Source organism: Adelges cooleyi, unplaced genomic scaffold, assembly GCF_023614345.1.
Source record: "Adelges cooleyi isolate 19-005CV unplaced genomic scaffold, UGA_ACOO_1.1 ACOO_flye_CR_arks_rails_tigmint_CR_PRNA_639, whole genome shotgun sequence".
Classification (NCBI taxonomy): domain Eukaryota; kingdom Metazoa; phylum Arthropoda; class Insecta; order Hemiptera; family Adelgidae; genus Adelges; species Adelges cooleyi.
The window spans coordinates 3,174-12,268 of NW_026096339.1; the positions used below are offsets into that span (position 1 = coordinate 3,174).

Below are 9,095 nucleotides of genomic sequence, written 5' to 3' on the forward strand. Positions count from 1 at the left end.
GTATTGAAGCTAAAATGTTTAACAAAAAGGTTATTAGTAATTTATTCTACTTTATAAGTTGAAATACATTTTTATTTCTAAAGTCTTACACCAATAACAAGTGGTGTAAGTTGTGTTCTGTACGGTTAATTTATTTAGTCGAGTTCTAATATAAATGTGAAAAACTATGTAACTTTTTTGAAATATGTATAACAAATAGTGTATATAGCATAGGAGAGTATATTTGGTGAGTTGTAATGTTCTTACATTGTGAAATATTTGTGGTATGGCTTTTTGGGGGAGTTTTAAATATAGTAACAAGTAATAAAATCTTTAACTTCAGATATCCAAGTGTAAAATTAATATGAATACTTCCATTAGACAATGGTCTCTGTGTATCATGAAAAATATAATGATTCTAAACATTTCACTGCACTAAACATTTTAAAACGGAAAAAACGACAAGCCTTTTAAGTCGTTTACTTTAGGCCATTTAACCCAATCCTTCACTGGTTTCTTCTTCGGTGAAATTTTCGAATTATGACATAATGCACGCTATTACCTTATGACAGTCAAAACTCAATGAATAACTTACCGATGATATTTCGTATGCTAATATTTCTGATGACAATAAGAATCTTAAAGGAATAGAATTTTTTTTTTATTTTACTTTTTCAAGCAAAGTTTAAGAGAAGTAGATCTGAAAATTAGACCTAAGGTAGATCTAGAATGAAACCATAACATATACAATTTTCTCAAAAATCTGTAAGCAAATTTTTCTTTTATTTAGGAAAAACACCAGAATTAAGGTAAATTTACATTTTGACCGTAGTCAGTTTCAAGGTTTCTATGTGTGTGTGAATCAACAGTCAACACGCAATGAAAATATTTTCATTATATTGTTAATTACAACATATTGGTATTATACATATACGTATTATAACTAAAAAGCAACCTTGTAAATTAGTTCTGCCAATAACACCAACAGAGAAAATTAATGTCGTTGAATAACTAGCGTAATGTTATTCATGAACACAAAATACACACACTTGCGAAAATCAGAACAATGAAATTATGATAATAATTGTTTGAAAAACTAAAACATATATTAGTACCATGAGAAAAAATTTAAATTCTTGTAAATTGTTTCTATGTCAATAGAACTACCATTATAATTTAATATCGTTAAAGAAGTATTATACCTTTCTTAGTCCAGCGAGTAGCGTGTTGGTATAGTCAGTATAAGTTATTAATTAACTTGTATTTCAAATTAATCCTTTGTAACACTTGAAGATTGCGTGTAAAATACAAACACTTCAACAGCAATGGAAACTAAAACGTTAATACTACCATCACCGAGCACAATCAGTCAAATCTATAGCGAGTTGGGTACTTCTGAGACACAAATAGATCTTGACGTGAAATTTCTCAAGGAGTGGATGCGAAAACAGCCCCATCTTCCCAACCCAGACGGTATAATGTATTATTTTTATTTTTAGATATTCTCTTAATATTAAACACCAATCAATACAATTATTCATTAGACGATGAAAAGAGGATTGATGAAAAACGAATCAAAATGTTTTTGATCAAGTGCAAGAATAGTTTGGAGAAAACCAAAGTGGTGTTGGACCAGCATTACACTGTAAAACTCCTAATACCAGAATACTACACCGAGTGGGATCCGACTTCACCAGAGATAACTCAAGCAATGAAACTTTTGTTAGTATTTACATAGCTACTATATTTGGTTGCGGCAAAATAAAAATAACGTTAAACCTTTAGTAAATCAAGCAGACTTTTTGCCATTTACCCCATTTAAATGAAAATACAATTTTCTTCAATATTATAAATAAATTATTAATACTTCATTGCCATTTATAGTTGAAACATTGATTTTCTAGTTGTTGTGCCCCATTACCAAACCCAACTCATGAGGGCCACAGAGTAACCCTCTTTAGTATAAGGACTGAAGAAGCCGACCATTTTGTATGTAATGATAGTTTTAAACTATGTACTATGTCATTTGATCTCAGACTGGTTAAATTAGACACCTACAAAAAGGACATATTCATTTATGATACAAATAATTTGACCATGAATCACTTAACAGCATTTTTAGCTAATGTTAGAAAAGGCCTTGAAAATGCATTAGTAAGTAATTTTTGAATATTCATTTAATATTACTCTGATTCGAGAGTTTATAGATTAACTGTTGAAAGGATTAAAGCTTATTATAGTTATATGTATATACATATATATTATGTTAATAATAACATATTAGATCTTTATAAAATTATTAATTTTACTTCTTTTCATTATAATTTAGTAAATAATATCTTAATTATTTTATGTATTTAGAAGGTATACCCAGCGCAGATCCACCAAATTCACATAATTAATATGAGAAGTTTCATGCAGCCGTTATTTAATATCATAATAAGTCTTTTGAATAAGAAAATTTCCCAGAGGGTAATTAATCACACATGTTTTAAAATGTATTTAGAAGTGTTTCAATGGTATTTGTGTACTACAGATATTTAATCACAAATCCATCGAAGATCTGAAAAACAACATCGATCCTAGTATTCTTCCACTTAACTACGGAGGAACTTATCCCCAGACGTCTGATGAAATAATAGGTAATAAAAATTATTGCATAAATCATAAATTTTAATTTTAACATATTATTTTTTCGATTAAATTCGGAATACAAAATATTGAATATGTTTTTCTAACCCACGTATCTCTGTTTCTTCTTAAGATAAGCTTTTGAAATTTAAAATATAGATTAAGCTCGAGTATCTTAGGATACTGTAAAAAAGTTACCTCTTAATAGTAACCTTGATCAAAAGAGGAGAATTTCAAAGTTTTCATTTTTGATAATGACTAACTGATTCGTTCACTCACTCACTCACTCATCATCAAAATTATAAAACACTTCCCGTATAGTTTTACCTATACGTGAAATTTGGCACAAAGGCAGGTCTTATAGATTATCTAAAGGGTAAATCAGAAAGTTGTAATTTTCTCAAAACTAATGTCAATTAAGTGAGTTTAGTTCTAATTGCATGATTTGACGCCCATGAAAATTGCTTGATTAGATAAGCACTGGTGTTTATTAATTTATCAAAGACACCCGCGCCGTCCAAACAAACGTTCTCTTTATGTGTTACAATATTGCAAAGAGCAATTATTTGTAAGAAAAATTGTATTAGAGCAAAATCTTCAAAGCAGCCGCGTGAATCAAACCATAGTCAGCAAGAAGAAATGATATCTTCAACAAAAACCTAGCATTGAAAAATGGCCATAATCTCACTTCAATCCTACTTTTATTAGCAACACTTCATTTCTATTTGTATTGCTTTACACTTGGCCAATTTCTGAATGAAGCATAAAACATCATTATCAAATGTACTCACTTAGGAGTTACGTGGGTGATAGAAAGTATATAACTCAGAAAAAAAGAAATTTCTGTTCAGATCCCCTACCAAAAAAGTCAGCCAATCAAAGTAGTGGTATCTACATAAGAAAGGTAAGTTTTCATTCAGAAACTGGCTTAGTGTTAATTAATACAAATAAAAGAGAAGTGTGGCTTATGAATGTAGCAGTGAAGTGAGGTTATGAACTAAGAAAATAGAAAACTTAGCCACACTGTAGATACCACTCCTTTAAAAGGCTGATTTTTCTTTTGGATAAATATAATGTCACATACAATCTTGTGTAAAATAATATTTTTAATATTTTGATGTATCATGCAAAAAATTAAGTTATAAATAATATGAACTTGTTTGAAATTGTTATAAATAATTAAGATAATTCTTGCTTAAAGAACTCATCAGTGTGCAAAACGGATATTGTGCCGTTATCATTGAAATCCAGTTTGATTGCTTGTTAATAAATTTATGAAAAAATAATAGATGGACCCTGATGACGGGTATAATTTATATAACTAAAACTGATTCAGGTTTGAACTATATGGCTTACGAATTATTTATTTCAATACATACGAATGTCATTTTAGCTGAACAATCGGATTCACATCATAATTTATTTGTTTTAATTGCAGACGACTGGTACGATGAGTTGATAAAGCACCGAGAATGGCTTATAACCCAATCGTCAATTGTAGCAGATAACAGTAAACGCCCGAAAAATTCCAACAACCACTTGGATAATATTGAAAACGCAATCGAAGGTTCTTTTAGGAAATTGGAAGTCGATTAATGATGATTCAATAATCAGTTAATATAAATTCGCTAATTCTCTAAGAAACCATGTATGCATAAGCTGATGGTTTCTTGACAACATAAATGTAATGTCATGTACTTGAATTCAACTTACATAATACTACAATTTCAACAACGTTATTGTCTTTTGGTTTTTTTTTTTAAATATATGTAATGCAAAATATTGAATACTTATAAAGTATTGTTTCTATTGTAATTTTTTATAGTGACCTTATTGAATATTATACGATAGTAGATTATACTTATTATATAACATAACACATTACTAGAATTCATATTTTTATTCAAATGCAAGTTTCATATCGATTGTGTATGTGAACGTAAATTGTACTAACATCTATTAAAAATCAAATTTTATTCATTGGCTTTGAATGCTCATAGGCATGATAGTATAAATTTTAAGAATAATTAAAAACTCAATTACTCTTTGTGCATAACAAATTATTAACCCAACATTTCAATAATATCACGGCTAGGGGTTAAAGTAAAAACAAATCCATGTAAATTAAAAAAAAAAACCTTTTTGAATGTTTAAATGATAACACTATGGCTATTCTATCTTCTTTAGAACCCTGTAAATTGTCCTTTTATCTAATGTATAAAATTTTAAATATTGTATTAACACTCATTTTTTCACAGGAAAAATATTGTTTGTCCATTTTTAACATTTTAAAATGTCCACTGTACTTTTAATTTAACACCTAAGAGTAATTTGAAAAAAAAAACAGACTAATCAAAGAGATATAGAATAAACATTTTAGTTATTGAGTATATTTTTTTATAATAGCATAATAAATTGTTACCTAATAGTTAAACATTTTAGCTTCAATGCAGAGCTGAGAAGGTATTGTTTTTTGTTATTTTTGTAACTGGACTCAAGATATCTCTTTAACCGCTTACTTTAGACGGTGTAAGATAACTAAAACGTCATTAACCTAACCTAACTCAACCCTAAACGTATCTACCACCGTACTTTCGCCCCTTCCCAGATTACGCATTTAGGTCATAATTACCAAATATTCTGAATAGCAATAGGCAATATTAATAATGTATCTAGTTGATGTATTAGACAATAGCTTTTAAAACGCATCTAAATATGGCAAACTTCTAATTTTCATTTTCTAAAAATGTGTAGGTAGAAGTATTTTAACTAAAAAAAAAAAAAAAAATGAAAACATTTCTAGATTTTAAAATTAATGGAACAAAAATTGTTTTACGATGTTCTGATTGTAAACCAAAACACATACTAGATTTAATTTTTTTTTAAGCAAATATATACATGTAAATAAAATATTAAAACATTGAATTTAAATTATTACTAAAAGTATATTCTACAGAAATAATAATTATTAAGGAAAATTAAAATTTGTGTACATTAGTTTAGGAACATGACAAAACATTAATTATTTTAAGATTAAATTGTGTTTTAAATTTAGTATTAGTAAACTGCTTTAGTCTGGTCGTTAAAAATGTCCTTGTTAGTTGTGCTGTGGTGTTTACGACATTATACCATTTCTGTTCTTAAAAGCACCAAAAGTCACGGTGTTAACACTGTGTATGTGAGCGCTTAGAGATTAAAAAATGACAAAAAAAGTTTAATTTTCCGTTGATTAATAATGAAATATTTTATTAATCAAGTATATGAATCATTACTAATCGACTTCTAATTTCCTAAATGAACCTTCAATTGCGTTAAATAATTAAAATCATAATTCTTACACCATTGTACGCGTGTGAATTTGTTTTAATAATATAAATTATTCAACGACTTTTATATTCGTGTTGTTAATTTAATTATAGGTATAAAAAATAGACACTCGTGAGGTACTCGCATATTGTTATGTTCGAAATATCCGAAATTAATCTACTAACTTGACCTCTTCAATTAAGAGCTTTGGCTTTGTTCTCTTGGTCAATTTGATGAAACAAGAGCACAGAGAAGATTTTTTTCAGCTTAACAAAATTGCCCCGAGCTGAGAAAATTGGTAACAGTTACTGCTATATTGCCAGTTGTTTAAGGCAGGTGACACACGGGGAAATTTGTTTAATCAATTTAATCACATGAAGCATATTTCATAGTCATTACACAAAGAAAAGATGTGTTTCATAAATATTATTTTTGTCTACATACTTCAAGTACAAACAGCTCATTATAGGCATACATATAACGCCCGATGATGACATTATGTATGTGGTAGTTAAATCTAAGGAAGAATATAAATAAAAAATGCATGCATTTTTAAAATTTTATATGACACTAAATAATAATAATATATGATAAAGTAACAATAATTATAACTAATAAGAGAAAATATTAAATATTTTATTAAACCCTATGAGATATTGAGTGGTTCACGATAAGTGGATCACCCTGTATATTACAACATTAATAATATGCATACATTATATTTTAACTAAATTACGATTTTCACATAGCTTATGAACGTCCTTATTGTTGCGTGATATTATTTCTTTTTAGCCCATATTATATTCTTCGTAATATTCGTCTTTCAAAGATTGCTATTTTGTCTTCATCTCCTGTGGTCGTTGGCCATGTTTCACAAGCATATAAAAGAACTGGTCTGATAATTACTTTGTAAAGTGTAATTTTCGATTTGATTGATACTTGTTTTGATTTAAATTTGAAAAAAAACAATTCATTCTGATTATTTGATCATTTTTACACATGTACATATTATGAATTTCCCAATTCCCAATTGACCAATCGAAATGTTTAATGAACTATACCGTTTTTTTGCCAAAAGAATTATGACCGAAATTGATTATTCCTACAACAAATGTACACAAGTAATATTTTCATAAAGATGACCTGTTTTTTTTAACAACGTTATGTGTACATAAAATCTTTCAGTTAAAGCACCAAATTATATTTAACAAAATTAATACCGTGATAAATAATAATAATAAATAAACTGTAGACACAATATTTTCAGGTGTCGGGCATAATAAATGACACAAGTCTGAATAACATTATCGTTATACTTATAGCGGTAATATTATTTTTAGTAGTTGTGTATTATAAAATTGTAAACCGGAGAAAGATATCATTGGCAAAACGAATACCAGGTCCAGATAGATTATTTTTTGCGCTATCCACTTTACTTGAAGGACCTGAAAAATTATTGAAGAATATATTAAAAGTTTCCAGAAAGTAATTACGCTCTTTTCTCTTTTATCTATTAAATTTTATTTTATTTTTGGATATTCTCAATTTCTAGTAATTTGAGTGCAACAAATAACGATAATTAGTTTTGTTGTCTTTGTGAGTTAGATACGAGAATACTTTAAAGAAAGCCTGGATTTTAGATCAATTATTCGTATTTCCTGGAAACCCCGAAGAAATAGAAGCGGTTTTTACCAATCCTAATATGTTCAACAAAGCTAAACTGTATAAAATGGCTAACGACTCAAATGGGGGCAATGGATTATTTTCAATCAGGGTGTTTGATGAATGGAAAAATAACAGGTGAATTTTTTTAGTGTGATCTTGTATTTATTTATCATCAGAACTATAGTAAAACAAGACATCAAATTTCGTAAAACAATAATAAAGCATCAATTTGTATAACGCATTCAAAAATATAATGGAAACTATTAATAATTTAATTTAAAATGCTGGGAAATCAGTTTTTATCGCCAATTATTTAAATGTTACCTTTTCGAAATTACCTACCTATTATTAATTAATATAATTTTCAATTTGTGTCGATACTTGTAGAAAATTAATAGCTTCGGGGTTTCAATTTTCGATGCTGAAATCGTTCATACCGAAATTTTACGAGGAAGCAAAATGCTTGGGCAAAGTATTGTACACAAAAAGGGAAATCAATTCAAATGAATGTGAAATAAGCTCTGCAATCGGTATGGCGACTTTAGAGATGATCGGAAGAACCGCTTTGGGTGTAAAATTGAATGCACAGAAAAACGACAAACACGTATTAGTGGAGAATTTAAAGTTCATCGGAAAGGTATACTTTTATTGTTTCTTAACGTCATTACTGTAAACCAGGTCGGATGCAATTTACCGATACTTTTTTAAAAGTCGCCATGTTGCACAATACATACAAATGGATCATTTAAATTATTTTCGTAGAGCCCCTCTTAATCCGGGCGTGCTATTTAAACGAATCTGTATACATGGATATATAAATAAAATATGAAGTCCTGACTGACTGACTACGCATAACTTAAACATACAGGGTATGTTTGTAGTATAGTCTAGGCGTGCAATAAGAAAGGATTTTGAATAATTTTAATTTTAAGGGGTTGAAATGGGCAAAAATAAAATTAAAATTGTCTTTTCTCTAGCTGTTCTATCACGTGGCCATTGTTTAATACTGTGTCCATATCTAACTTAAATTATTACAACCTAAATCTTTATGCGAAATTCGGAAACGCGAAATTTTCCCCGTAAAAAACTGCGTCCAACTAGAAATATTAATAGTGGTCATTTTGATGTATAGTTACTTGTTTCAAATCAAATTTTTACTACAGTACCATAAACACCATTACCCAATACCGGGAAACTGTAATTAGTGTACAAATAGGGTACGAAAAATTAAAGCTGATTTTTTTTTATTGGCAATTAGATTTGTAAAAATATTTTAAAATGTCGATTGAAGAGATTATTGTAAACGGCCTATTGACACCTCAAATAGTTGTTTCTATCATGGGAGATGGTGCCTGCCTTTTTCGATCAATTTCGTATCATTTATTTAAGGATCAAGAAAGGTGCTAGAAGGTACAAAATACAATTGCTTCGCATGGAGCTGTTCATTGGAATGACTTCGCTCATATGTCTTACAATTCGAATGGCGACAACTTCTTATCTTCTACAAATTATGT

The 9,095-nt window shown here is 28.7% G+C and overlaps 1 long non-coding RNA gene across 1 annotated transcript; it reads left to right on the forward strand.

Moving 5' to 3' along the window:
• Positions 1-2,064: 2,064 nt before the first annotated feature.
• LOC126844122 (uncharacterized) lies at positions 2,065-2,599 on the forward strand. The gene is made up of 3 exons (XR_007686544.1): positions 2,065-2,133; positions 2,341-2,451; positions 2,516-2,599. It is a non-coding gene; the product is annotated as an uncharacterized LOC126844122 (long non-coding RNA).
• The last annotated feature ends 6,496 nt before the right edge of the window (positions 2,600-9,095 follow it).